The sequence below is a fragment of the Pelophylax lessonae genome (genome assembly GCF_965119305.1).
Source record: "Pelophylax lessonae genome assembly, chromosome: 7".
NCBI classification, from domain to species: domain Eukaryota; kingdom Metazoa; phylum Chordata; class Amphibia; order Anura; family Ranidae; genus Pelophylax; species Pelophylax lessonae.
The window spans coordinates 106,616,415-106,624,186 of NC_138774.1; the positions used below are offsets into that span (position 1 = coordinate 106,616,415).

General features: G+C 43.5%; 2 protein-coding genes across 2 annotated transcripts in view; one reads left to right on the forward strand and one right to left on the reverse strand.

The window, feature by feature from the left end:
- Window positions 1-7,772, forward strand: part of LOC309560740 (endothelin receptor type B-like) — a 476,715-nt gene that overhangs the window by 342,552 nt on the left and 126,391 nt on the right. The window lies entirely within an intron of this gene.
- ZNF185 (zinc finger protein 185 with LIM domain) overlaps window positions 3,044-7,772 on the reverse strand; it is a 202,507-nt gene continuing 197,778 nt past the window's right edge. Inside the window, exon 42 of the mRNA XM_082264384.1 lies at window positions 3,044-3,328. The gene's annotated coding sequence lies outside the window, so the exon portion shown is untranslated. The remainder of the gene's footprint in view (window positions 3,329-7,772) is intronic.

Genomic DNA, 7,772 nt, shown 5'->3' on the forward strand with positions numbered 1-7,772 from the left:
ATCGCTAAAATCCATGCAAAAAATAGGAAATGCACCTACTCCATTGGGATCTGCAAAACAGCCACACATTCAGACACTGCTTGTAGAGTTTAATGTATCATATCAACAAAAGAAGGATGTTTTATTTGTACTAAGTACAGCCTGATACAGGCCATCTACCCCTACCTGTCCAATACTGACACACAACAGGACAAAGTTTGTTTGCTTTCACATGCACACACTTTACTCAATGTATTTTATTTAATTGCACTTGTTTAAAAGAAATCTGCCAGGGCCAAAGTATGGGAGCTGTCCCACAATTTGTAAGTCACTGACCTGGAAAGGGCATGTTCACAGCAGATTTTAGGAGAGCCCTGGAACTACACATCATACATTGTCCTTTGGTATTGCACATATGGGCATTATATGGTGGCTTAGGTTATGCACATATAGGCATTAATCTGAAGCTTGGATCTCTTTCCTGGAATCCACTGCAGAAAAAAACTATATGGAGCTATATGGCTCAATAGAAAAATGTCACTTTGTACTGCTCTGCAAAGTTGCTTGCAATGTCTAGACTGTGCTGGACTCTGCAGGCATATTTAGGTTGGTCATACATGTTTCAGATTCCTGCTAAACCAGCCAAGATTTGAATTGTTAATGGGCAGGCTGAATGAACCAAGTTTTTGATTGATTGATCAATCCGGTACAACCAGCCTGCCGGATTCGCTCCTGATTATCGCAAGTGACTGCTATAGCCACTAACAATAATCACCTTCTTCTCTTGGCAGGAATGGCTTTCCCCACCCTGGTGTCAGGAGAGGACAATGGCTGATTCCCCTGTCACCACTGTATGTGTTGATGGGGGAATCATGCAAATTTCTTTTCTGCAACCCATGGCTTCAGGAAAGAAATTTGCACCGTGTATGGCCAGCCTTACTTTTTGTGCTCTCTCTGCCTGGGGGGCATTTGAAAACCAAAGAACATGCCATGGATGCAAACTAGCACTATACATAGATAAGAGCTGCTTCACACGTCCTGCATGATAAAACATTGCTTTTCATCATGCAGGAGGTACCGGTTCTGGCCGACGGTGCCTTGCACTTTTAAAGCATTTTTTTTCTCTATAGAAATGTCACGGTGTAACATTTAATTTTTTCCTTCTACACAGCAGCTGAGCAGTGCATAGAAACACAGACAGAAATGCAAGCTTTGAATAAGCTGTGATGCAGAAATCTGCAAGATGTGTGCATTTTTCCATCCCGTGTGGCAGGTTACGCAAAAGTTGCGTTTAAGTGGGAACAGGGCACACTGAAAACAGCTGTTTACTGAGTGCCCTGGCAGGGATTGGCATTTTTTTGAGTGCAGAAAAATGATGTTCGTAAAAGTATAAATGAGCCCTAACTCTTGTTCAACAAGCCTAGAGGTCTACGGATGTACACAGGCATCAAAAATGACATGATTGATGCATATTTCTAATGCCTACCCAGTGCTCTCTGAATTCTGGTTTTAATCTTTCATTCATTTTGGCTTTGCATTATTCAAATGCAGCAGAAATTGAACATAAATGTTATACTTCCCTGATCAATTTCTCCTGCGTTTAAATGTACCTGTGTTTAAACACATTAACAAATCTACCCTTGGACACACAGATTTCTATTTTTTCTAAAAGCCATTTAAATAAACGCACCTGAAGGCAGGTAAACTCACAGTATGAATTATACAATTCAAAATCATTACATGCATTTATATGAAATGACTTCTAAATGCATAAAATTGCATGCCTATGGGAATGAGGCCTGGAGGGTGCACTGAGCCAAATGGTTCTATACAAACAAGCCGCTACACAAACCTAATCTACAGCTTCTGATGACTTCTGACTTTGTGACAGCTGTTTCTGTCAATGGCTTCCCAAGTGGCAATGCAGCATGGAGCACTTCCATGTACTCATTCGTAAGGCCCCTTTCACACGAATGATCCGATCAGATCCACCTGTCAGTTTTTTAGGCGGATCTGAACGGATCCTCCATGCATCCCTATGGGGCAGCGGATGTCAGCGGTGACATGTCCGCTGACACCCGCTGCCATTCGCATCCGATCCTGTCTGTGAAATCCAGACGGATGGAAACCCTATTTTCCATCCGTCCAGGGGATCGGATGAGAGCGGACAGGCAGTCTGTTCTCATCTGATTCCCCCATAGAGAGCAGTGGGGCTCTGACACCTCCCTCTCCGCAGGCAGAGCGGAAAGGGAGCTGTCACCTGCCTGCTCAGCGGGGATCGGTGGATCGATCCCCCCGCTGAGCAGCACGGAGTCCGACAACGAAGGCGGACCGTGTGAAAGAACCATTACAGTAACAGATCTGTCGTTGCGTTTTTGCAGACTACCAACTAATGTTGCTCTACTATAGTATTAGTAAAGCATGGGGGCAACTCTGCGTAGAATCCAATCAGTTTCAACATTTTATTGCCCGAACTTAATTAAACAAGCTGAAGTAAGAAGCTGATTGGCTACCATGCACAGCTGCACCAGATTCGGAGTGCTCAGGTTTTAGTAAATCATTACATATATTCTGGCAGCAGACCATCCAGTGGTGATTGAAGTGGGGGGGGGGGGCAGACCATCCAGAAGCTGATTGGCTACCATGCACAGCTGCACCAGATTCAGAGTGCTCAGGTTTTAGTAAATCATTACATATATTCTGGCAGCAGACCATCCAGCGGTGGAGCAGGCATATTGAGGGATCTGACACAAATAGCAATTGTTTCATAAAATAACACTGTACGTTTTATCAGGAAACATGATAAATACAAACGATCAAAACTCTGCTATCTATATTCCCAAAACACCAGTCATAATCAGTTACATTCATAAAAGTCTTTTTTTAGGTTGGACTTGTTAAATGGAAATTTTGGAGTAGTAGAACATGATTATTAGAAAAAAAATAAAAGTAAATACTGTAAATATATTGCCAAAAGACAAGTCACCCTATATACTTAGTCAATAGCTCTGTTATAGAGAAGACTTCACTAAACAGATTGTACTAGAGTAGTCATATCATGTCTTGAGAAGAATTTGTTCAATAAAGGAATATCTAAGAGTCAGAAGAGGCCTAGGACATTAATGTATGTACTGCATATTTCTCCACTTCAATATGTACAGATGTCAATCACAGTGAAAAGGTGCAATCCTCTGAGTAAATAACTTGCGTCTTCGATATTATAAGCAAATGAACATGATTAAGAAAATACTTTAATTTGTAATAACTTGGTCATGTTTAGCCAATAATAAAAATCGGGTAGCTCATTGATGATTCGGAGTTCCCATTATAGTCTTCCTTAAGCTGTAACCTACCTAAAAAGAAGAATATAAATATATGATAATTATGCAATGATAGAAAAATACACTATCAGTAAGGATTATTACAGTGCTCAGATTGAAAGCGGACCTCAATGCAGATATAAACTCATTTAGTTCTGTAATGCAATCATAAAAATCATTATATTCATTTTCAAGACAACAGATATAAGCACATGAATCCATCTTGGTAATGGTGTTCTGTAAACCTATGCAAAGCAGCACCCAGGCTGGGACAGCAAGAATAACCACAATATTGCACTTTTGTTGTGCACAGTGTAGCTGTTAGTCAGTCTAGCTGTGTAGACATGCTTACAGGAGGGGAAAGCACATGAATATATTGTTGTGCCTGCATGTTCATTGCCATGTCATAAGCTGGCATTGTTTCTTGACCAAGTTTTATTACTTAAAGGGTACTAAACCCAGGACCCTGCATTTACTATACCTAGTCTCCCACCATACACAGGCCATGGAAATGCAATGATTTTAGTAAATAAAAACTGGTAAATACAATTTTTCATCAGCAGTATATAGCAGTCTTGTGACTTCTATCAGTGTCTAGTTAAAGCTTGTAGGAGAAGTTTTCATTCTCCTCTGATTGTCCTATGAACCTGCAGGACTACTGACCCTCTGTCTGGACAGTGCTGATTGGCCCTGTGCTAATCACATGCACTCTCCAAAGAAAAAAAAACCTCTAGCAATACACACCAAATTGAGCATGTGCAGAGTGTCTCCAAAGGCTCTGTCTTATCAGGAGATGGATTGGGGACAGTGGAAGAAGGGGAGGATCAGAGAAGACAGGATCAAACAGCCTTTTTACACAATGCAGAGGATTAAAGGAGTTGTAAAGGCAGAAGTTTTTTTTTATCCTAATGCATTCTATGCACTAAGATAAAAAGCCCCCTGTGTGTAGCAGCCTCCCCAGCACCCTCTAATACTTACCTGTGCCCCATCTCTATCCAGCAATGTCCATGAGTCCCTCGGCTCCCCAGCACCCTCTAATACTTACCTGTGCCCCATCTCTTTCCAGCGATGTCCACGAGTCCCTCGGCTCCCCAGCACCCTCTAATACTTACCTGTGCCCCATCTCTATCCAGCGATGTCAACGAGTCCCTCAGCTCCCCAGCACCCTCTAATACTTACCTGTGCCCCATCTTTATCCAGCGATGTCCACGAGTCCCTTGGCTCCCCAGCACCCTCTAATACTTACCTGTGCCCCATCTTTATCCAGCGATGTCCACGAGTCCCTCGGCTCCCCAGCACCCTCTAATACTTACCTGTGCCCCATCTCTATCCAGCGATGTCAACGAGTCCCTCAGCTCCCCAGCACCCTCTAATACTTACCTGTGCCCCATCTCTATCCAGCGATGTCAACGAGTCCCTCAGCTCCCCAGCACCCTCTAATACTTACCTGTGCCCCATCTCTATCTAGCGATGTCCACGAGTCCCTCGGCTCCCCATCACCCTCTAATAATTACCTGTGCCCCATCTCTATCTAGCGATGTCCACGAGTCCCTCAGCTCCCCAGCACCCTCTAATAATTACCTGTGCCCCATCTCTTTTCAGTGATGTCCCCGAGTCCCTCGGCCACCCGGGACTCTCCCTCTTGATTGGGTGAGACACAGCCACGGCGCCATTGGCTCCCACGGCTGTCAAAGTCAGTTAGCCAATCAGGAGAGAGAGGGGGCGGGGCCAAATGGCAGCTCCGTGTCTGAATGGATACAAGGAGCTGCAGCTCGGCTCAGGTGCCCCCATAGCAAGCTGCTTGCTGTGGGGGCACTAGATAGGAGGGATGGGGCCAGGAGCAGAAATGATGGATCCTAGAAGAGGAGGATCCGGGCTGCCCTGGGCAAAACCAACTGCACAGAGCAGATAAGTATAACATGTTTGTTATTTAAAAAAAAAAAAAGACTTTACAATCACTTTAACCCCTTAGTGGGTATAACATATACAGACTGATTTTACTGTTGTGGGTTTAGTAACACTTTAATTGTACAATGCAAGGCATTTCTAACCAGGCAGGGGTACCTGGATTACAAAGCTGACTGAACAGAATTAAACATTTTTTTTTTCCAGGTAGAACACTTGGGCAACATAGACATTCAGTTTCTACTTAAACTAAACTTTGAGAAATGAGGTTCAGTGCCTTGTATTGACGGCTCTAGGTTCTACAGAACTCTGACCCACTAGATTTTCGTGTACCTGAAAACCTATAGGTGTTAGCCGTCTAGCTATAGGAGGCCAGTCATAAAATCAATGCGGTAGTAGACTGTCCCTTTTGGTCTGCAGCTTGTCATGAATTATGCAGTCTATTTAGTCATGCTCTACCGCATCTGCTTGCACATGAATCTTCAGCCGGTTAACAATTTGTATGCCTGATTTCCTGCTATCTGCTGGTTAAGGCAATTTTTATAGGCGTTCTTCCAACACAAGCACCACCAGAAATCTATTCAAACTGAAATGACACGTGTATATTGTAAGGCTATTCTATGATATTCATGTATAAAAACGTGACTCCAGTTATCGAAGATTTATTAAATCACGTTTTAAGACATCAGGAGAAGAATAGAGCAATAACTCAATGATTCTGGTTTCATGAATCAAATCTTTTTCTTTTTTATACAGTGAATATTCATAATAAACAGAATAAAAGAGGGCTTTTTCAAAGATTTGCATTTCCAGTAAGGAGAAACCTACCTCATCTCTTTATTTTAAAAGGGAAAATTAATAACTTTAGTATGTAGATCGTATTTTATAAAAGTATATTAAAACTCAATTACTAAAGTCATTTTCTGGATTTTTAAATCTGCAACTTTTGTTGAAATAATGCCTGGTGATCCTGCCATGGAGGTCCTTGTTGAAGCCCTGTCTTTTATAGGGTGACGATGTTCTGTCCCCTACTCCTCATTGTACCACCTTGTCACATGGGCTTCCAATGGAGACTACAAAAAATCAAATAAACCGTTGGTGCAAAACTCCTGTCCTCTGCGCTCTGAGTGGTGCAATCCTCTATCCAGCTTGGCTATAAACTTGCAGATGTCGAGAACTATTGACACGGCAACTTTGGAATGCTTCAGCCTTGCAGAGCCTTCACAAGACCAGAGTGGTCTGGAAACTCTAAAACAACAGACAAACACAAGGGCGCACCGGCCTAGTGCATCATGCTTTAGGCAGGTTTATTAAAAGAAATAGATTAAAAATACTCACAAACGAGTTCTTGATAAAAACACATCAAACAAGGTATAAAATCCTCAGCATCGCGATCAGGATCCAATCGTCCCCCGAGGCTGTATCGGCTTACGCGTTTCGAGGTGGCGCCTCTTCCTCAGAGCCTAGAGAGCATGTCTAAGCCCATGCACTACATAGTGGACAATGACTCAAAGAACCTATCCAATTGTACCTGGTTCTTTGAGTCATTGTCCACTATTTAGAGCATGGGCTTAGACATGCTCTCTAGGCTCTGAGGAAGAGGCACCGCCTCAAAACGCGTAAGCCTATACAGCCTCGGGGGATGATCGGATCCTGATTGCGATGCTGAGGATTTTATACTTTGTTTGATGTGTTTTTATCAAGAACAAAATTTGATTAGTGGGATGTGCTGTCGGCACCACTCCCCCCAACAGCCTTTAAATAAAAATAGAAGAAATGCCCCAAAGTTTGAGACCCTTGGATAATTTACTATTTATTGATACATTTTGACTGCACCCTTCTCACTATTTAAAGCAGAATTAAACCTCTTGCTCAACCACCTCTTAAATAAATCATTAAAACACATAGCTCATCACTAAAAGCAAAGGCCTTTTTTGACAACAAAGACTCCAATAGGCACAGAGAATTGGTCTAATTTGCATGGCCCCTTCCCATTAGGCACCAACTGCCTAGAAGTACCTTCTCCCTTGTGAAGTGACAGACAAGTGCACACTGCACAGCTTTGACCAACTTTGCCCTCCCACTGGTTTACTGCAGTAGCAGGAAAAAGCTGGTATCTCTAGACCAGGGATCACTAAATGGTGGACTGCGTTCTAAGCCCGTACTGAGTGACAGTCCGGTCTGGACCGCAGCCATCACTTATGAGCTGTGTGAGCTCTACCAAGTCTCCCGCCTGGCCGCCGCCGTCATCCTCACAGCAGGTGGGGTTGGAAGGTGCTGCAGATCAGGACGAAGAGTGGGAGTCTTTTCAAATGAACAACTTGCTTGTTAACATTGTAAGTTGGGCAGCTCCTGTCCTCTGTCCAGATCTGCAGCTCCTTCCACCCCCCTGCCCTGCTGTGAGGATGACAACATCGGCCAGGTAGGAGACTCAAGAGAGCTCCAACAGCTGATAATTGCCTCTAACCTGCCGAAGGTAGGACAGTGCGGGAGAGGCTTATAGTAGAAGGGGCACTATGATGTGGAGGGGCACTCTAATGTAAAGGGGGGCTGCGATGTGGAAGGAAA